Below are 23,388 nucleotides of genomic sequence, written 5' to 3'. Positions count from 1 at the left end.
CAAACAGGGACAATTTGACTTCCTCTTTTCCTAACTGAATACCCTTTATTTCTTTCTCCTGCCTGATTGCCCTGGCCAGAACTTCCAACACTATGTTGACTAGGAGTGGTGAGAGAGGGTATCCCTGTCTTGTGCCAGTTTTCAAAGGGAATGCTTCCAGTTTTTTGCCCATTCAGTATGATATTGGCTGTGGGTTTGCCATAAATAGCTCTTATTATTTGCATTTTATTTCAATTATTTTTTAATATATAAACAAGGTTGATTATGTGCTACTGCTAAAGTTCTTTTTGCAAAGTTTATTCTGGCATACAATAGCAAAAATAAGTCGACCACTCATAAATTTGCACTGTTTCAAGCCCTTATAAATTATGAACAACCCTTATAATTTATATATACTAACCTTTATTGTTCATAAATTGTGACATCTCTAGCATCTCCCATTTGTACTTATTGAAATTATATTTACCATTCAACCCTCAGCTAAAATACATTGTTCTCCATGAAGAATATGTACATCTCCTGGCTCCTTCATTATGTCTCCTCTGAATTTGTTTTTTTCACTTCTGAGAGAAAATAAAACTTCCCTAAGTTCATCAGTACTCCTGCAAAAGCTATGACCTCCTGAGACTCTTTACATACCATGAGAATTAGGTTTGTATCCATTGTTTACTTAATTGTTCTGAGATCTTTCAATACAGGGATATAGGAAAGGAGAATGACTTTTCTTACAGCCTGGGGTAAATCCCTAGGTTAAGCTACAAGTGTCAAGAAGACCCAGGTTCTACCTTACTAGCTATTTATATTTCAAAAGGTAGGAAGCCCAGACCTTGAAGACATCTTTAGGTCACAAAAGCCAGAGAAACCTGGCACAGTGGCTCACGTGTGCAATCTCAGCACTATGGGAGGTGGAGGCAGGCAGATTATGAGGTCAGGAGTTCGAGGCCAGCCTGACCAACATGGTGAAACCCCATCTCTACTAAAAATACAAAAATTAGCCGGACATAGTGGCGCGCGCCTGTAATCCCAGCTACTCAGGAGGCTGAGACAGGAGAATCGCTTGAACAAAGGAGGCGGAAGTTGCAGTGAGCCAAGGTCGCGCTACTGCACTCCAGCCTGGGCGACAGAGTGAGACTTCGTCTGAAAAAAAAAAAAAAAAAAAAAGCCAGAGATACGCAAGGTTTATCAGGTCATTGGAAAGACATACTAATATTACAAAAGGTGAGAACCCTGGATTCTTTTCACCTTTTCTCAAAAGAGTAAAAGTTTTCTTGAGGAGAGAGGGGAGATGGCTATCTAATAGTCCATTGTTAATTCATTGTTCTTTGTTCCTCACCCTTGGAATATCAGTCTGATACTCCTCATGGCTAAAGAATTCTCATTGGTTCTTATTGCATGGCCAAAGGGTAAACCTTGAACATGGGGATACATTATTTATTATGAGGTAATCATTAGGAAATCTGATTCAGAACACCTCGTGAGCAAATTCAGGATAAAATAAAAACAAATACTAAATATTAAGACAACTTTTTCACATTTTTTGGTAATTTTTGCCTTTTGTCTGACCTGGTGATTATTTGTAGACATCATTTATTTGTTTCCTCATCATTTTATCTCTTCACAGTACATAGTGCGTTAGATATACTTTCATAAAATGTCTGTCCCAGGCAGAATGCTATTAGTCAGTAAAGATTTGTTCAGTGAGTAAGGAAAAACAGGAAATGAGCCACTATTAAATATTATTAAATATTAAATATTATTATCCCAAGTTGGGATGTGGTTGAAGAGCTCAAAAGTATGTTAAGGCTAGACCTTGAACCTTGTGAAATGCTGTATGACCTTGGATAATGTAATGTTGCACATAGTGTAATGTTATGCTGCATGTAATGGACTCTGTGTAAGGTAATGTATGTAAGTAATGTAACAAAATAAGGTTGTAATGAGTGTAATGTAATGCTGCATGTACTGTAATATAATTTTGTGTGACCCTGTTCTTCCAGATAAACTTATAAATGGAACATCACTGAGAAGGCTGTGTGAAACAGAAGCCACTCCACTGGACTTGAGTGTACATTTGGTATTATTCAGAGTAGGGTACAGTGCTAGAGAAAAGACCCTCAACATTCTCCTATAAGCAGCTCTCTTTTCTCATCATTAAAGTGAGCTCTTATAATAAGCATCTTATATAGAAAAATGCATATCCTTAATTGAAGTAACATCTGTTCCCTGTACTCGTTATTTATTCCTAAGTCAGGAATTTAAATTTTTTAAAGGCACTTCAATTTTTATTTAGTCTTTTAATGCATTATTAATTTTTTTTGTCTTGTATAATGCATTAATGGTTAAAAGGGTTTTGTTGTATTCTTTTCTGTTTTATCTTTCTTTGGTACCATAACTGTCAAACAAAAAAAAAAGCAAAAATTATATCAGATAGAGAGGAGGAGCATGAACAAAGGGAAGAGGAACGGCACATACAGCTGCAAAGGTCAGCCAGAGCCCATCCCACCAGAGCTAGTAGGCCATGCTAAGGCCTATGCTGGGAGAATAAGGGGGAAGTCAATGCTTTTTAAAACACTTCTTATTTGGAAACAATTTCAACTTAAAAGCTACAAGAATGGCACAAGGAATATCCATATACCCTTTATTCAGATTTCAGCAATTACTAACATTTTGACATTTATTTTTTTTCCCTCAACCATTTGAGTAAATTGCCTAAGTCATTCTCATTACCCCTGAATACCTCAGGATATTTTCTAAGAATGAGAGAATTTTCTTACATAACCACAATACAGCTATGAAATTTTGTGAATAGTAAAGGGTACAACACCATTACCCATGTTTCAACTTAGTCAATTATCCTAATGTGGGATAGACTGTTTTTCTATTGCGGCCATAACAAGTTACCACAAACTTAGTGGCTTAAAACTATATAAACGTATTCTTAAAGTCTTATAGGTTGAAAATCTGGTACAAATCTCACAGAACTTCAATCAAGCTGACTGAATTCCTCTCTAAGGGCTCAAGGAGAAAATCTGTAGCTGCTCATTCAGGTGGCTGGCAAAATTCAGATATTTGATGTTGTAGGACCACAGACCCTGTAGCTGGCTGTAAAATGACAGTATTTACCAGATTCTAGAGACCAATGCCTCTCTTGACTTTAGTCGCCTTCTCCATTTCAAGATCAACAATGGTGGATTGAGAACTTCTCATAATCACATCTCTCTCATTTGTCCGTGTTTTTGTCTCTCTGACTATGGCCAGGAAAGACTGTTCCCTTTTAAGAAATATGTGATTAGGTTAAGTCCATCCTTACATAATCGAGAATCCTCTCCCCACTCAAGATCTGTAACTTTCATCATATCCAAAAGATTTTTTAGCCATGTAAGGGAATATATTCACAGGCTCCAGGGTTAAGGAGTAGATTTCATCTGAAGGGGTGGGTATTATTCTGCCTGCAACATAAGACAATAGTTCTACCATGTGGCATGCTAACAACCTTGCATGTCTCCACGTTGTCCATGTAGGCAAGGCTTGGCCACACTTTGACCTGAGTCCTGGTAAAATGCCCTGTGATTCTTCCTAGACCCAGGGGAGGTACGCAGCCTTGGTAGGAACTGCCACGAAGCTGTTTCTCATCTATTTCCCTAGTTTATAGCAGAGCACAGGACTTCCCAGTGATAGCCCTACCCACTTTCAGGATATAGCTGCAGGGTTCTGAGTAAATCTATACAACTCATTGGCTGTATTCTAGAGTTGTCACCTCACTGCCCAAGTAACCCACCAGCCATGCTAGCTGCCATCTGGCCCCTGAAGTTGGTGTCACTTTGTTACATGAGGAACATGAGGAGTTGACACCATGCTGATCTAGCTTATGCTGTGTCAGTCATAACTGCCTAAAATCAGTTGGGCTTTTTGCCTCCTTCCTGGCCAAATCCATAGGCATGTGGCAAGTCAACTCAGCGGCTGCAACAGTGGTCCTTTTGGTCTTGGTAGTCACCGAGCTACTGACCATGTGACGTCCAGTCATGTCCTATGTAGCCTCTTCTTTCTTGTCCAGGATCCAATCCAACTTCATACCTTGTACTTATTTGTCGTATCTCTTTAACCTCATTTAATCTGAAATAATTCCTTCCTTCCTAGTTGATTATTTAGTTAGTTACATTTAGTTAGAGTAGAAATCATGAAATGTTTGGTTTAAGGCTATTCAATTCAGTTTAGAGTATTGCATTACAGTTTTCTTCTACTTTGTGGTTCTTTTGGTGAGGAATTCTCAATTCAGCTGAAGTGTTTGATTTTCATTTTCTCTTTGCTTCTTACAGTAACTGTGTATGGATTTTTCTTGTTCCAATTCATTTCCTGAACTAAATTGCTTGTTCAAAAGTATGGTTATTTATTTGTAGAGGAAAGTGCAGCTTTCTTCTTGGATAATATGGTTAGGGGTAGGAATGAGCTGTTTTTTCCTGTGATTCTCTATTGTTTCTGCCACATCCTTGCTTTTCTCCAGGTACTTCTTTCTCTCCTTCCACTACATGTTTATAAAGGATGCCTCCCCCTTTCTACTTATCTTCTTCTCTAGAAGCGCTGCTTTGTTGAGAGAGCCACTCAACTCCACACACTTTCAAAACCCTTTCCTGTCCCTGTTGCTGAGCCCAGTATTTTAATACATGATGTTGGGCTTTCTCCGGGGCTGATTTTGACTGTGCTTAGTCTGTGTTCTCTGCACCCCAATCCGCTATTCCATTTGCAATTGTTCAGCTTATTCTCCCAAGCTCTCTGTGTGTACAAGCTAACAGTACCATCAGTCGCTGTGGTGAGAATTCTGTTGTTTATTTATGTAGTGTGCCCCTTGTTAATCTAAGTGTTTTTTAGGAGAATGTGCAAAGAAATATGGATACAGAAGGCCAATTAACCTAGGACCAACCAGAAATTCACATAAGAACTTTAAGTGGAGAGTTGACATGATTCAATTTGCATTTTAAAAAGATCCTTACTTCACTGAAGAGAATAGATTGTAAGAGTCAAGAGTGGAATGAGGAAATGGTTTCAGAGCTAAGAGTCCACATAAAAGATTGTTGTGCTTTGATCAGAGATTTTGACCATAAAATGGAGAAATACACAGAATCAAGAAATGTTTAGAAGCTTCAATAGAAAATATTTAGTGACTAACTAGACATAATATTCCCAGGTTTCTGGCACTAGCACCATGTACATGCTCTTAACTGGAAGCTTTGTTTTCTTTCTTTCTTCTTTACTTCCTTTTTGAAAACACAACCCCCACTTCACAAATCAAAGCTTTTAGATGTGTTTTCTCCTCCATGGAGTGCATACATAACCACGTGTGGTACGCAGAATAATGGCCACCCAAAAATGTCCATGTTCTTATCCCCAAAACCTGTGAATATTTTACCTAGCATGGCAAAGAACTTTGCAGATGTAACTAAGTTAATAATCTTTTGTTGTTGTTGTTGTTTGTTTTGTTTGAGACAGAGTCTCTGTTGCCCAGGCTGGCATGCAGTGGTATGATCTCCGATCACTGCAACATCCACCTCCTGGATTCAAGCAATTCTCATGCCTCAGCCTCCTGAGTAACTGGGATTACAGACATGTGCCACCACACCCAGCTAATTTTTGTATTTTTTGTAGAGACGTGGTTTCACCATGTTGACCAGGCCGGTCTCGAACTACTGGACTCAAGTGATCCACCCACGTGGCCTCCCAACATGGTGGGATTACAGGTGTGAGCCACCACGCTGGCCTAAGTGAAGAATCTTGAAATGAGGAGATGTTCATAGATCATTCAGTTGGGCTCGATATAATCACCAGGGTTCTTATGAGAGAGAGGCAGAGAAGCAGATGTGACAACAGAAGCAGAGGGAGACGAAGAAATGGAGAGAGACAGGAGGATGGCTCTTTCAAGAAACTATGCTGCTGGCCTCGAAGATGAAGGTGGAGATGAAGACCAGGGAATGTGGGCAGCCTCTAGACTCTGGCAAGGGCATGGAACCCACCAGAGCATCCAGAAGGGATGCAGCTCTGCCTATGCATTTTGGAATTTCAACATTCAGAATGGTAAGATCATATATGTACATTGTTTTAAGCCAGTAAATTGATGGTGTTGATTACCATAGCAATAGGAAAAGGATACACCAGGTGTCCCACAATCTCACCCCTTCACTTTCTCCAGAATTCAGCTCAGATGTTACCTCGTAGGAGACACGTTCCCCGATTACCCTATTGACAACAACCCTCTCACTCTCCAGCACCCTAAGGTTGCTTTATTTTTTAAAATAGGGATTACCATCATCTAACCTATTTTTTATTCATTTTTGTTTTATTGTTTTGGAAATGAGAGCAAAGACTTGTTTTGTTCACTACTGCATCCCAGCACCCTAAAACTGTGTCTGGCACAACCCCTTATTATGAAGACGACATACTCCTTTATGTTTCTGTGCTTTTGCAAATGTTACTTCTCCATCTACCCAGGCTCAACTCATCCTTCAAAATTGACTTCAAAGTGTAACTCCCCTGTGAAACCTTCTTTGTTACCTTTATTACCAATATGGCCCCTCCTTCCTCTCTAATCCTTCAGTATTGAGCATATGTATAGGGCAGAACTTCTCACAATGCCCTGAAAGGACTTATTTGCGTGCCCACAGCCTTTACTATATTGTCAGCACCACAAATCTAATATGTGCCTGGACTATATTAGGTTCAAAGTAGGTTGAAAGAAATAGTGAATATTTCTTGAATATATTCATAAAATGAATGAACTGTTTAAATACCATTTTCCAATATAAAGACACTGGATAAAGAGAGAAATTGAAGGAAAATAAGTTTAGTTTTGTATATGACAACTCTGAGATACTTGTGAAACACTGTTTTAGACTCAAAAGGGCAATTTGTCCTGGATATATAAATGCAGCCATCTTCCTATAGTTGGTAACTGAGATCACGGAAGTGGATGAGCTCTTCTGGAAACAGAATGTTTTCCCTTAATGGGCTTCATCGTATGATTCTGCCACAAATATCTCAACAGTTCTCAAAATGAGCCCATTTTTCCCTGACATCCAAATACGGGTTTCCCCTGACATCCTTATCTTAGGCAATGGCATCATCGACCAGTCACCAAAATAGAATATTGATTCTTCCCTTTCTCTACTTCAAAACTGAATTAAGTAAATATTGTTGATTCTATTTCACATATACCTCAGAATTCCATCCATCATTCTCTATTCCTACTGCCGCTGCCCCCGTTCATGGCTATATTTTCTCTTGCACAGCTTATTGTAATAATCTTCTAACCAATCTCTCTCACCCTGGTCCTCTTCTCGAATTTAGTTTCCCCTCGATCACAAAGCTAAAATTCAAATCTGTTGTTTTCTAACAAGAAAAGAACTCCCTAATATACTATACAAGATCTGGCATAGTCTGTTTCTAACTTTCCTGACCATATTTATTTTAAATCTCTTATTTCCACTCCCACCAGACACCACCTGAAATATGCTGCCTCAACCTCTTATTATGAAGACGACACACTCCTTTATGTTTCTGTGCTTTTGCAAATGTTGTTACTTCTCCATCTACCCAGGCTCAACTCATCCCTCAGAATTGACTTCAAAGTGTAACTCCCCTGTGAAACCTTCTTTGTTACCTTTTTAGCAAGATTGGCTCCTCCTTCCTCTCTAATCCTTCAGTATTGAGCATATGTATATGGCAGAACTTTCACAATGTTCTGAAATGACTTATTTGCATGCCCACAGCCTTTACTATATTGTCAGCACCACAAATCTAGTATGTGCCTGGATTATATTAGGTTCAAAATAAAAATGTGATGAATGAATGAAGTTGAGTTCACTAAATTATTTTTTCTGAAATAGTAACAAAGTTAGCTCTAAAAATGTTTTCTAAAGAGCTTCTGAGACCAACTTATATATGTTCATTTTTTATTATAAAAAGGTATTATACTGTGCAGTATTGATTAAAAATACTATGTAGCAATCAGAGAGTAAGAAATTGGAGCTAAATATTTCTAAGTCAGGCAGTTATAAATTAGAACATTGCCCAGATAATAGTCATGGTTGCAGGAATCCAAAACAGAGAAAAGTTAAAGGTCAGTGAGAGAATGTCATAGACACTGAATGCGCCCACCTCGCGTTCTCTCAAATCCACCATGTGCTTCAGCCCCCAGTGCTGCACCTGTTCTTCGGATAGGTAATTGGACAGCGTCTTGTCTCAACTGCACTGCACTCTCAGTCTACTCCAGAGCTTGCATGACCCAGCTGCTTGGGAAGCCTGCAGGAAGTTCCTCAGCATGTACAACCTGACAGTATGAGGGAATCAGGGGTGGGGCATGTGCAATCCCACGGAGGGGAGGTTGTGGATAACTGAACTGCATGCTGTTCCTCCAGTGGAAACTCTTGAGGCTCATTATATGCAGCGACTTAGAAAATCCCACAAGGGACTAGCTGCAGTTGCCCTCAGTGGGAGCACAGGCAACGATGTACCCTGTATCAGCTTTCCCTACTTCTGTTTCATGCTTCCCACACCCTATCCTCTTCTTCCCTGAAAATACTTCCTCAAAAATAAACTACCTACATACAAACCCCTGTCTTAGTGTAAGCCTTCTGGCAGAAACTCTAAGAAAACTGGGATGAAAACTGGCCCTGGAAAGCAGACTCCTGAGATGAAATTGGAACTGGTCAGATGGTAGTAAGTCGGTTGGTTGCAACTCCTTGCACACAGTAGCCAATACTAAGCACTAAGATTCTTACAGGTGGTGAATCAGGATGAAGTCCAGGCAGAGAGTGAATGCAGTAGCCATGGCATAAATGGTGTGGGCAAAGGTAATTTTAAGGATCGTGGAGTTGGCTACTTTTGTTAAGGCTCCTAAAGTTAGACTCCTACCTCAAGACAAGCTGTGAAAATCAGAAAACATCCGTGGAAGTATTAAAAGAAACCTTTATCTTTTAGGATAATGGGGGGAAAGTAGGTTTCAAATCATGCCCAGGAATGACAGTCAAGGAAGCAGAGCTGCAAAGGAGACTGAATGCAAAAGCTCAATAGCTAATGGGAAAGCACTGGGCCACTGAGATGAAATTGTTGGTGACCTCCAACAAACCTGAGATTCTTGAACTCCCAGAAGTCCCTGAACCTTTCAGAGGAAGCAACTTCCTTCCCACTGATGAGATGACATTGTTGGTGACCTCCAGCAAACCTGCGATTCTTGAACTCCCAAAAGGCCCTGAACCCTTCAGGTCAGTGGAAGTAACTTCATTCCCACTGATAGAGGAGGAAGTGCCACTTGTAATATGGTTTTGCACCCTGAAAACATATTACCTGAGTCAGATGCATTGCTACAAGATGTGTGTCCTTCTCTAGAGCCACTCCATTGCCTGCAGACAAGTAACTGCGACTGAATCACAACACGGTCTGCACAGGGAAATCTAATGCTTGCTCTAAGAGAAAATAACAGATATACATTAAAAGACATGGCTAAGTATGTACATGTAGCAGACAGAGAGAGAGGGTGACAATGAATCTTGATGACGTCAAACAAGGAACTACTGAAATATGAATAGGCGACAATGTATTAACATGAGAAAACTCTTCCATGACTCAGAGTTTGCCTTGGCAAGGACACTTAGGGCCAGCCCCAGTGTTTCTGAGACAGCTCCCTAAAGCTTGAATATAGTATTGGTCTACAACAAATGTTGTATCATGTGAGAATTGCCTTAACAGAGTACTAGGGAACAACTCAGGAGTATGAGAATGTTAGATTCGATACAGTACACAAGCTTGGAGAATCTGCCATCTGACCATCTTTTCTAGGAGTGCCTGAAGAACAAGCCCTTCACTAATACAATAAAGAATGCACAGGTAAAGACAGCTTGTCCACTTCGAGAAGGTTGATGATGACTGTCCTCTGTAACACGTCAAGGAACTAAGATCACTAGTATCAGTGGGAATCATATCTATAGCAGAGACTCGGTGGAAATCTTTAACTGACAGAAGTAAGATGCCTGTAATTACTATAGTGGGCATCAAGGCTCAAGTGGTACCTTTACCCACAAAGATCTATCTATCAAGCCTAATAAACTGTGATATGTTTAGGGATTTAAAAGACGAGAAACCAGTTACTTGGCTTGCTTAGGAAAAAGTCAAGAATTGCCTAGAAGAATGTTCATGTCAGCTACCACTTTAAAAAGCTATGACTTCTCATTCCGTTTCGAAATCTAAGCAACATCTTAGACCTAGAGTCCATTAATTGATGTGAAGGCAATGTTTCTTTAAGGAAGGACCCTGCAGTATCACCACAAGTATATAACATCACTATTGCCCCAATTCTTCCTCCAAAAGGCCTTTTAGCCATCTCCCAGAGAGAATATGCACCTGGAAAAGGGAAATACCCAAACATTTTGAGAACTACTGGATACAATGTCTCATCTGACACTGATCCCCAGAAATACAAAAGGCCATCACATTGCGCAGTAGGACTAGGGACTTATAGATGCCAAAGGATAAATGAAATGACAATCCAAGAGGGTGTCATAGTGCATCAAGTGGTCTGCAGACCCGTTCTGTGGTCTTTGCCCTAGTCTCCCAATGTATAGCTGGAATGGCTAGACAGGATTTGGCCAAACCCTGACCTGTAGAGTAAATCACCATTGAGAGAGAAAGGAGGTCCCTAACATGTACCATTTTGCCTTCTGTATTCCATCTGTTACAAGGAGTTGTTTTAGTTAAAGTGGTTAAAGGAAATAATGCTTCACATAGATCTGTAATTGGAAAAGGCCATATTTTATAATGTTTCCGAGCATTGTGACTATTGTTCTTTGATACTATGCCAACATTCAACAAATAGTGGCTTTTTAAGCATTAGTCGCAAAAGTGAAATCTGAAACCATATCAATGAACTTTGCAATTCTTAGTTAAAAATCCATTTGCCTAGCATGGACTTTAAATAGATTGTTTTACCCATGCTTGATTTTATAACATCTTCCAAATACTGACACATTTCATTATACAATATCAAAAAAATCACATTCCTTAATATCACCACCAATCTCCTCAAAAAGGTCTTTAGGTATTGAGAAGCTGTCAAGCTCAAAGCGGCAGTTAAACAGTTTCCAGAATTGTAATTGTTGCTCAACAGCTTGAATTTTGCCATTGGTTACAAAGTTCATCAGTTATTTCCTTAAGGTGACAAGCTCACTTCATTCCTTTTCAACAAAATGTCTGCCAAATACCAAAGGTGGAATAACTATAGTTTGTCAACCAGCTATTTGAGTAAAAATTATATTGCATGAAAAGTGACTAGGTTAACTCAGTCTCACATGACTTTTTCCTTGAGATGACCTTAATAGTTTGGTATGTAGTGGAAGTACCTCATGCATACTTTCCATTTCATCACAAGCAATATTAAAAATATCCATTAAATATTAGCATAAATAACACTTCATGAAAACTCACTATTTTTTTAATAGTGAAAATTGGGACACTTTTACTGGAGTCAAAAACTAATACCAAAGAAGTAGGATGAACAAGACAGCCAAACAAAAGCCTCCAGTGATCACCCTTCCCTCCATCCTGTCCTCCAAATTGGACAAGTATCAACACAAGAAAGCACCTTCATAAGAACCTAAAATCAGGTGAGCAATCACAGTACCTGGTTTGAAAATCATATCAAGGAAAAGGCAATGAAGAGAGTAGGAAAGACAATCTTGAATTGCCAACACTTTCCTTCCTCCATCCTCTGGTAGCTGCATGGTGTGAAGAGATAATCTGTGCACCTGCAGGAGAGAAAGCACGGTGACTGTGGGACTCTACATCGGAACTCAGTGCTTCCCTGTCACAGTGGACAGCAACATGGGGCAGAATTCAGCCAGCAACCATTGAGGGGGCATTTAAACCAGCTCCAACCAGAGGGACAACATCCATCCCAACTGTTTGAACTTAAGTTCCAACTGGCCCCACCACCACAGGGTAAAGTGCTCTGGGGTTCTAAACAAATTTAAAATGCAGTCTAGGCCACAAAGACTGCAGTCCCTAGGCAAATCCTGGTACTGAACTAGGCTTAGGGCCAGTGGACTTGGAGTACATGTGGCAACCTAGTGAGACACCAAGGGCAGCCAAGGGAGTGCTTGTGTCATGCCTCTGTCAGCTCCAGACTGTGCAGCTCACATCTCCAGGAAGAGAGGGAAGAGTAAAGAGATCTTCGTCTTGCAACTTGGATACCAGTTCAGCCACCACAAAATAAAATACCAAGCAGAGTCCTGAAGCCCCTTCCAGCCACAGCTTCTGGAAGAGATTTCCAGATCAACCCTGGGTTAAAAGAGAACTTACTGCCCTGTCCTAGCAGAATTCACCACCTCCTTACGAAAGGGTCCTTGGCCCTTGAGTAAATATCAGTGGTAGCCAGGCAGCAGTTGCCATAGGCCTTGGGCAAGACCCCATACTGTCTGGCTTCAGGTTTCACCCAGCAAATTCCCAGCTGTGATGGCCATGGGGAGAGAGTCCTTCTCCTTGAGGAAAGGAGAGATAATAAAATGGACTTTGTCTTGCAACTTGGGTACCAGATAAGCCATAGTGAAATAAAACACCAAACAGACTTATAAATTCCCTGGTTCCAAGTGTTAGCTCCTTTTCTAGACCAACCCCCTGAGCAGAAGGAAATCCACTGCCCTAAGGGATAGAGACTAAATACTGGCAGGATTCATCACCTACCAACTAAAGAGCTCTTAGGTCTCGAATAAATATCAGAGGTAGCCAGGAAACAGTTGACACAGGACTTGAGCAAGACCCAGCATTGTGTTGGCTTCAGATGTGACCCAGCATAGTCCCAGTAGTGGTGTCCCTGGGAGTGCTCATGTCACCCCTCTCCCAAGTCCAGGTAGCTCAGCACAGAGAGAGAGAGAGATTCTATTTGCTTGGAGGAAAGTAAGGGAGAAGCACAAGAGACTCCACTTGGTGATCTAGGGATCTCTCCCAGATCTTACCCACGACCACTAAGGTGACGCCTCTATGAGCCTACAAGAGTCACAGTGTTGCTGGGCTTGGGGTTCCCCCATAATGCAGATATGCCTATAGTGAGCAAAGACTTAGACCACAACCCTCAATTCCCTTTGAATACTTGGAAAGCCTTTTCAAGAAGGATAGGTACAAACATGTCCAGACTGCAAAGACTAGAATAAATACCTAACTCTTCAATGCCCAGATATCAACAAACATCCACAAGTATCAACATCATCCAGGAAAATCTGACCTCACCAAATGAACTAAATAAGGCAACAGTGACCAATTCCAGAGTGACAGAAATCTGTAACCTTCCAGGCACAGAATTCAAAGTAGCTGTCTTGAGCTTAAAGAAACCCAAGATAAGAAGAAGGAAATCAGAATCCTATCAAATACACTTACCAAAGAGACTGAAATAATTTAAAAGAATCAAACAGAAATTTTGCACCTAAGAATTCAATTGACAGATTAAAGAATGTATCAGAGTCTCTCAACAGCAGAATTGGATATAGAAGGAACATAACTCAACACAATAAAAGTCACATATGACAGATGTACAGCTAGCATCATACTGAAGGGGGAAAAACAGAAAGACTTCACTCTAAAATCTGAAACATGACAAGGGTGCCCACTTTCACCACTGTTACTCAACATAATACTGGAAGTCCTAATTAGAGCAATTAGACAAGAGTAAGAAATAAGGGACATCCAAATTGGAGAAGAAGGAGTCAAATTACCATTATTTGCAGGTGATAATCTTATATTTGGAAAAAGTTAAAGACTCCACAAAAAAAGAAAATCTGTTTGAACTGATAAAGAAATTCAGTAAAGCAGCAGGATACAAAATCAACATACAAAAATCAGTAGCATTTCTATATGCCAGAAGTAAACAATCTGAAAAAGAAATCAAGAAAGTAATCCCATTTACAATAGCTACAAATAAAGTGTCTAGGAATTATCTTAACCAAAGAGATTTAAAAAAAATCTCTACAATGAAAACTATGAAACATTGATGCAAGAAATTGAAGAGGACACAAAAATATAGAAAGATATTCCTTGTTCATTGATTGGAAGAATAAACATTGTTAAAATATCCATACTACCCAAAGCAATCTACAGATTCAGTGCAATCTGTATCAAAATACCAATTACATTTTTCACAGAAAAAGAAACAATCCTAAAATTTATATGGAACCACAAAAGAACAAGAATAGCCAGAGCTATCCTGAGCAAAAAGAACAAAACTGGAGGAATAACATTGTCCAACTTCAAATTATACCACAGAGTTATAGCAACCAAAACAGCATGGCACTGTCATAAAAATAGACCAATGGAACAGATTACAGAACCCAGAAATAAATCCATACTTCTACCATGAACTCATATTTGAAAAGAATGCCAAGAATATATATTGGGAAAAGGATAGCCTCTTCACTAAATGGTGCTGGGAAAACTGGATATCCATACACAGAAGAATAAAACTGGACCCTATCTCTCACCATATACAAAAGTCAAATCCAAATGGAAAAAAGACTCTAAGAACTCAAACTATGAAACTACTGAAAGAAAATATTGGCTGGGTGTGATGGCTCATACCTGTAATCCCAGCACTTTGGGAGGCCAAGGTGGGTGGATCACCTGAGGTCAGGAGTTTGAGACCAGCCTGGCCAACATGATGAAACTCATCTCTACCAAAAATACAAAATCAATTAGCCAGGCGTGGTAGCATGCACCTGTAGTCTCGGCTACTCTGGAGACTGAGGCAGAAGGACTGCTTGAACCCAGGAGGCAGAGGTTGCATTAAGCCAAGATCATGCCACTGCGCTCCAGCCTGGGTGACAGAGTGAGACTCCATCTCAAAAATAATAATTATAATAATAATAATAATAATAATAATAATAATGGGAAGTTCTCCACGCCATTGGTCTGGGCAAAAATTTCTTGAGTAATACCACATAAGCACAAGCAACCAAAGCAAATACGGACAAATGTGATCATATCAAGTTAAAAACCTGCACAGCAAAGGAAACAATCAACAAAGTGAGAAGACAATATACAAAATGGGAGAAAATATTTACAAACTAGCCATCAGACAAGGTAATAATAAGCAGAATAAATAAGGAGCTCAAACATCTTTATAGAAAAAAACTAATAATCTGATTTTAAAATGGGCAAAACATTTGAATAGACATTTCTCAAAAGAAGACACACAAATGGCAAACAGATACATGAAATGGTACTCAACATCACTGATCATCAGAGAAACACAACTCAAAACTACCATGCAATTTGCCCCCACTCTAGTTAAAATCACTCTTTTCCAAAAGATAGGCAAAAATGAACACTGGCGAGGATGTGGAGAAAAGTTGGCAAGAATGCAAATTGATACCACCACTATGGAGAACAGTAGAGAGGGTTCCTCAAAAATTAAAAGTAGAACTGCAAGATGATCCAGTAATCCCACTGCTAGATAGACACACAAAAGAAATCAGTATACTGACGAGGTATCTGCACTCCTATGTTTACTGCAGCTCTATTCACAATAACCAAGATGTGGAATCACCCTTAGTGTCCACCAACAGATGAATGGATAAAGAAAATGTGGTACATATATACAAGTTCGCAGTGAAAAACAGAATAAGACTCTGTCATGTGCAAAACATGGATGGAACTGAGGACATTATGTCAAGTGAAATAATCCAGGCACAGAAAGTTAAACTTTTCATGTTTTCACGTATTTGTGGGAGCTAAAAATTAAAACAATTGAACTCATGGATACAGAGAGAATGATGGTTGCCAGGGAATGGAAAGGGTAATTGGGGCTGAGGAGATAGGAAATTTAGATGGTTAATGGGTTTAAAAATATAGTTATATATAAAGAATAAGATCTAGTATTTGATAGCATGGCAAGGTGACTACAGTCAGCAATAATTTTTTGTCCATTTTAGAATAACTGAGGAAGTACAACTGTAACATTCAAAACAAAATCATGGATGTTTGAGGTGATGGATAGCCCCATTTACCCTGATGTGTTATAATGTATTGTATGCCTGTATCAAAATGACTCGTGTCCCATAAATATATACACCTACTATGTACCCGTGAAAATTAAATATAAAATGTTGTAAGTGAATGCATTTGCTATTTCATCAGGACATTCTTTAGTAAAACTTTTTTTAACTCTGAGTACCTGGTGGTGATAACACAATGACCCAACTATAGGTTGGTACCACTGTTTTGATTTGTGCAAAGGCACCAGCCGCTTTGCCTACCATTGACTTCTGCACCACTGGTGCAACTATCCAGAGTGAAAGGATCAAATAACACCTCGTATTATGAAAGCAGTATGGGCCTTGTGGAGCATGCAGAAGGGTCTTGAAGACCCCCAGGGATCTACAAACACCACTCTGAAAATCACTGCCTTAAAGCCAGTGAAAGCTAAGGCAGTGGGTAGATACGAAACATTGGTGAGACCCAAAATATGATCTTTATGAAAATCCCACACTGAACAATGATCAGAAGTCGCATAGACACTTTTCAAGAATCCCAAGTAGGCAAGCAAAGAAGAACTAGTTCCCAGGATTTTTCCATGCAGAATGGATACACAAAGGCTGGTTGACAGAGAGGGAAAAGGTGCCTTGAGAGGAAGTCATTGCAGCTAATTTTTCAGGTAAACTTTAGCTTAGATAATCAGAGGCCCTGGGAAAATCACATATACCTTCTCCTTCCAAATATTTTCCCATGCCCTTCAGGGCAATGTGCAATTGTATAAATAGACTTTCAAGAACAACTGAAATGTCACAAAGTTTCTAAACATTGATATGCAAAATAAAATCTAGCATGGTTCTACTAAGGGGTCTCTTCCCCAACAGGCTTCTGATTGCCTTAGCAAGGAAATGTATCATCTGACTTCCTAAAGTGCTCCCATAGTGCCCAGCACAGGGCTGGCCCTGTAACAAGCCTTAGATAAACACTTGATCCACTGATCTGATATAATAAGAAGTCGAATTAATGTGTGCGTGGAGTGATGGAGGTGAGTGTAACTGAGCAAGAATGCTGCAGGCAGAGATATTTTATGTGAACTCCCACAAACTAAGATGCTCACTAATGATAAAATTATTTTAACTCCATTCTCTCAATGTTTTTTATTAACGGGTTGAACATTATTCTAACAGCATGTATCATCATAGGTACACCATCCAGTTTGTCCTGTTCTGTAAACCATGCACTAGCTGTGCATTCTCTATTCAACCTCACTGGGGCCTTGCAACCCACCTGAGCTCCAGGGCAGTGCAGGCAGGAAGGGGTTCTCAGCTTCCCTCCTGCAAGACAGGCAAAGGCAGAGAGTTCAGAAACTGCTGAAAGGACTGCAGAGAAGGAACATGCACACCAGTCTAATGCCTATCTGGTTCTATTATGAGGACTTAAAATCTATTCCCTAAGCATTAAGTGCTTTGGGAGCCTCTCTGAAAGCACCAATTTGCTACCGTGATATTTAAGACTCATTTCAAACTTTAGATACATTCAGCAGTTTAATTTAGAAGACTGTGTGATGGCATTAAACACACCGCTCAAAATTTGGTGCCAAATGAAAGTCAGACAGTTCATCTAAGTCTCTTGCCTCTGCAACCCCCATGCTAGGTTGCTATGACCTTAGGAAACCAAACAACATTCCATTTAGCCTCTGTACAAGCCATGTAGACAAAGGACAGAAAGATCAGCTTTTCACCGGAGCTATGTATCATATACAAACATACATGTACCATACACACATACATGTATAATATCCTCTGATATTTTGTTTGTTTGCTTCGCTTTTGGAAAATAAACTACCATTTTAGGCCTTCCTCACTGACAAAACCAGTTCTTTTAGAGGTAGAGTTCTAGGTGCAATGGAAGTACCCTCTGCCTTCTGAAATTCCCCCTGCTCAGCTGCTCAGAGGTGAGTGAAAGCTCTTTAGCCAAAGCAAATATTTTATTTAGAAAAATATATGTCTTAAAATATAGAATTGAGGCAGTGACTTGTAAACTCCTTGATACAAAAGTGTAAATGGTTCCCATAACAAATTGCTCATTTAGGGGAGGACTGGGCTCTCAACAGCACTGGGCACCATCACACATTGTAGAGGAGGATGAAATGGCACGAAGGGCACAAAGGAGCTCTAAAGAAAGAAAAGATCAGGCCAGGTGCCGTGGCTCATGCCTATAATCCCAGCACTTTGGAAGGCCCAGGCGGGCAGATCACTTGAGGTCAGGAGTTCGTAACCAGCCTGGTGAACATGACGAAATCCCATCTCTAATAAAAATACAAAAAATAGCAGGGCATGGCAACGCGTGCCTGTAATCCCAGCTATTTGGGAGGCTGAAGCAGGAGAATTGCTTGAACCGAGGACGAGGAGGTTGCAGTGAGCCAAGATCACACCATTGCATGCCAGCCTGAGCAACAAGAGTGAAACTCCGTCTCAAAAATAAATAATAATAATAAAGAAAGATCAGAGCTGCTGAACACCAGCTGCACAAATTTCACAATTTTATCTATTTTGGAAGATAGAAATTTCATGAAATGGACAGCACTATACAATCCTGCCTTTTAAAACAATTTTCTTGAAGTATGTTTGCCTTGAACTAATTGCTAATTAAATAGAACTGCCCTAGTATGACAGTTACATAATTTCTTCTCATGTTCAGTTTTCAGAAAAATATACTTTAACAACTGATACTTTTTTATTTCTATAAGCAAATGGAATATTTAGATATTGGTCACTTTTCTCCAGTATGTTCTGTAGATGAACTGAAAAACCCTAATTCCCTGGTACTGCCACCAGGAAATCCATCCTTTTTGTTTTTCCTTATTTGTTTGCATTGAGAAACCAGGATTACTTCTCTCCCTTCTATCCATTTTTCCCAACAAATCACCATCCCAACAAATCACAGCACAGTGGATGGTGCTGTGGAACCTCTGGTTTTTTTGCTGCAATAGACATCTCAGTTGCAGACGTCAGATGCACCTCAGGAAGTTGGTTGCAAAATCTTGGCCCAAATCAAGGATGTTATTGTTTTCTTTTCCCTGCTAACACTTCATCCTCTCTCTGCTTCTCTCTCTGCCTACGTCTCAGTAAGTCTGCCTGTGTCTCTGTCTGTTTGTGTCTCTTTTAGGCTATGTGACTCATCTGCAAACTCTTAGCCCAGTGAGTTGGCAATTGTTAACCCATAATGTCTGAAATTGATTTCTTCTGTCTGAATAGTACCTCTAGAGTTTGGAGAACAGCAACAAAAGGATACAGTAATATACAAAAACATGAGTGGGCCCAGACCTATTCTAAAGAAGTTCTTTTTTATTTATAATACATATGTAAGAGAGTGTATATATTTAAAGGAATGGAATATATTTGCATTAAATCAGAATCTGATGGCCCACCAAGATATACAATCAAGCAAGAGCTATCACAAAGTCTGCCTTTCCAACAAGACTCCATGTTGTCCCCTCTGTTCTCATCATGGGTCTACCTAGATCCCACCATCCCGGGACTGGGTTGGGGCACCTTGACACCCCTGACCTGCCTTTCACTATCCAATGGCCCACCCCACTACAAGGGAATCATCCTTCTGTAACTGCAATGTAAAATTTTTTAAAGAATGGCCATTTTACAAATCCTCATAGGATTATTCCATTTTGAGGAATAATTCTGGTAATATGTCAAAATGACTTATTTTCTATATTTCAAATTTTCTCAAAATTTTCCCCTTTAAGCTTTTTTTTCTTACTTCCACATTTTTAGCTCTTAATTCTTCCTTATCCTTAATCTTATCTAGAATAACAGCTTCAGGCTCTCATCCCACTGGGTTTTGTCATTTTGCCTGAAATTTTTACTGCTTCTTTAGAAATGTCTTTTAGAATTTGGTTTTAGCCTTTATTTTCAATTTGATTTCTCTTATTTCAAATTGTAAATTTTAGCTTTAATGTTTAACATTCTTATTAGACCTCAACTCTCCTAATTTATAGGAACATAAGCGTTAATAAAATATTTTCATGTGTTTAGCTTTTCTCAACATTTTATGTTCTTACAAATGCTTATTTCCCCAATTGTTTCTCTTCACCCATCCTTTTCAATATCTTGTTTATAATATTTGTTGAGAACATTGTCCATTTGTGCTGAAATTGCTTAATGAGTCTAAGTCATCAAAAAATAGGAGCAGATAAATATTTCGCTCCTAGAATTGTCCTTATGATTATTTCACTGGTTTTTCCAAACAGATCTCCCAGACCTAATACTTCATAATGGTCGATATGAAAAAACAAACTTAAGACACTTAATCTATAGGTTAACCCTTAGAATATAAAGTTTTTCCAGGTATGCTTGTCTTCTTAAAAACTTCCTACCATCCAAGCCTTATGTGAAAAGATACAAATTTTGACACTGATCACCTCTGTCTCCATATACTATACTGTACCATGAGCCTGGGTGTTTTAGAAATTCAAAGCTAAGGCAAGGCTCTCCATCTACTGTCCCGGGTCGGAAATCCTAAGCAGGCAGGTGGCGATGGGCCTTCTGATGGTTACTTACGATTCATAATATGGTAGAGGAACCACAGATATCTTCTACTTACACTTGAATGCTCAATACATTTTCTGGGTTGTGTCAATTCCCTTCTTAGAGGAGTCATCCAAGAATCTCCTCAGTGTTAAAATCCATAGACTTCTTTCTCTCATTGAAATAGTTAAGACAAAGCTTGCAATGAGAATTTTATCCAAATTCTTCTGGGGTGGGATGTCCTATTTTTGTCAGAAATTATATTGAAGGATTTCAGGCTACAAAAATATACCACAGCCTAAAGACGGGGTAGAAATATTTTGCACTAGGGCATGCTTTTTTGTTCTAAGAAAATCTGAGATGACAACTAGATGGAGATGCTCTTCCTAAAGGAAAACTAGATATTCTTCTGAGAAAAATAGAATTTCTAAAATACAATTTAAACAGCCCATCAGGGTATAGACAAGAATCAAATTGTTCCTGATTTTCTGTACTATATATCACTCCTGTTAAACTCTAGTATGTGGTAATATCTTACTATGGAGGTTAATTTGAATTTGGGTAATTAACAATGGTGTTGAACATCTCTTTATGTATTTGTTGGCCATTTGGGTATGTTCTTTGATGAAGTGTGTTAAAATCTTTTGCCCACTTTTAATTGGGATTTTTTTCTCTTATCATTGAGCTATAAGGGTTTTTAATATATTCTTAATACAAGTGATTTGTTAAATATATATTTTGAAATTTTATTTTCTATTCTTTGGCCTTTCTTTTTATTTCCTTAAAAACCCAGAGAGGCTATCTGTGTGTTTTTGCTGAGATTATGCAACAAGCCAGCTTGATTCTACTTCTAGCATTATTTCTACTATGCAGCACTGAGGGCAATTTTCTCTGTAGCAACTTTACTGACTATTCAGGAAATATACCATAGATCAGGAGCTTATGGATAGGGAGCAGACTGAGGACAGGAATCTGTAATAACTCTGTTGCTTCTTAAGAAGGAATTCCTTGGCAGTTTGCTATGTGAGGAGCTTTCCAGGCTCAAGGGCTAATTGTAATCCCTTTGTTTTTAAAATAACTGATCGTAGAATAAATAAATCTTACTTTCTCTTTTTTTAAAAACAGGCTTCAATATGCTAAAATATTCACTCTATATATAAACAAATGTAAACTTTAATAGAGTGTCAAAAATGGCTTTACAAAAATGTCAATGGGTCAGTTGCTATGAATAGTTTATACATAAGCACAGAATGTTGCTGAATTAACAGAACCCCAGTCATTCAAGACCATGACAATGGTCTCAGAGTTATTCTCATCTACACAGAAACACACATTCTACCAGAGCATCCCAAATTCATGAAGAATATTGATATATTTGTGCTGATTCATTCATGTTCTTCCACCTAATCTCCCGAAGTAACTGAGTGGGTGTTTTGGAAATTTAAATCTAATTTAAATTAGAAGGAGATGCAAAGTGACCCAGACTTGTATTTAACCAAAACCTTTTGTCTAATGCATCTAACCAACTTATGTAATTGTTCTCCCTAACAACAAAACTGGTTAAAATGTTTCCTAATGATGTGAAAGAACTGTTGTTTATACACACAGGAACTAATTTATTTTAAGACAGTTTCAAAATCATTGAGAAGAACCACATCTCCTAAATAATTCATTTTAAAGAAAACGGCAACTTATTTTTTACCAAGAGATTGTTATATTGCAAAGAGAAAAGATTTTGGAACACACACACGAGTCTCCCCTCAACTGAGACAAATGTGTATTCTTTCCATTTTGTAGCTGCAAGCTTCTGAGTTCCTGTATTGCTCCCTAATGTTGTAAACATTTATTTAAAAACCAGAAAATAGAACTTCCTCTTTTTCTGATTGGAACCATGGAGGGTGTAGAGACAAGAAGAAGGAGGTTTCTGCTGTGCCAGAAACCCTTAAGAAAAAGAGAAGGAATTTCCCAGAGCTGAAGATCAAGCGCCTGAGAAAGAAGTTTACCCAAAAGATGCTTCAAAAGGCAAAGAGGAAGCTTATCTAAGAAAAAGTGAAGCACTATCACAAGGAATATAGGCAGATGTACAGAACTGAAATTTGAACGGCAAGGATGGCAAGAAAAGCTGGCAACTTCTATGTACCTGCTGAACCCAAATTGTCATTTGTCTTCAAATTCAGAGGTATCAATGGTGTGAGCTCAAAGGTCCGAAAGGTGTTGCAACTTCTTCGCCGTCATCAAATCTTCAATGGAACCTGTGTGAAGATCATCAAGGCTTCAATTAACATGCTGAGGATTGTCGAGTCATAGATTGCATGGCAGTACCCAAATCTAAAGTCAGTAAATGAACTAATCTGCAAGCGTCATTATGGCAAAATCATTACGAGAATTGCTTTGACAGATCATGCTTTGATTGCTCGATCTCTTGGTAAATATGACATCATCTGCATGGAGGATTTGATTCATGAGATCTATGCTGTTGGAAAATGCTTCAAAGAAGCAAATAACTTCCTGTGGTCCTTCAAACTATCTTCTCCATGAGGCAGAATAAAGAAAAAGACCATCTATTTTGTAGAAAGAGGAGATGATGGCAAGAGGGAGGACTGGATCAACAGGCTTATTAGAAGAATGAACTAAGGTGTCTACCATGATTATTTTTCTAAGCTGGTTGGTTAATAAACAGTACCTGCTTTCAAACTGAACAACAACAACAACAAAACCCTGAAAATAAATACACCTGGAGAAGATTCCCTAACCCAAGAATGAACCAAGGATTTCTCTGAATTGTGGGCTTGGATTCTTGGCTAGTCATGTCCTTTTATCCACACTATAAGCATGTTCCCAGCTACCT

The 23,388-nt window shown here is 39.0% G+C and overlaps 1 pseudogene; it reads left to right on the top strand.

Annotated features, from left to right (window-relative positions):
* The first annotated feature begins 17,019 nt into the window (after positions 1 to 17,019).
* LOC105511454 lies at positions 17,020 to 23,174 on the top strand (annotated as a pseudogene).
* The last annotated feature ends 214 nt before the right edge of the window (positions 23,175 to 23,388 follow it).

Source organism: Colobus angolensis, unplaced genomic scaffold (assembly GCF_000951035.1).
Source record: "Colobus angolensis palliatus isolate OR3802 unplaced genomic scaffold, Cang.pa_1.0 Scaffold2, whole genome shotgun sequence".
In the NCBI taxonomy this organism is placed as follows: Eukaryota; Metazoa; Chordata; class Mammalia; order Primates; family Cercopithecidae; genus Colobus; species Colobus angolensis.
Note: the sequence above shows the minus strand (reverse complement) of the source record. Positions and strands in the feature narration are given on the sequence as shown.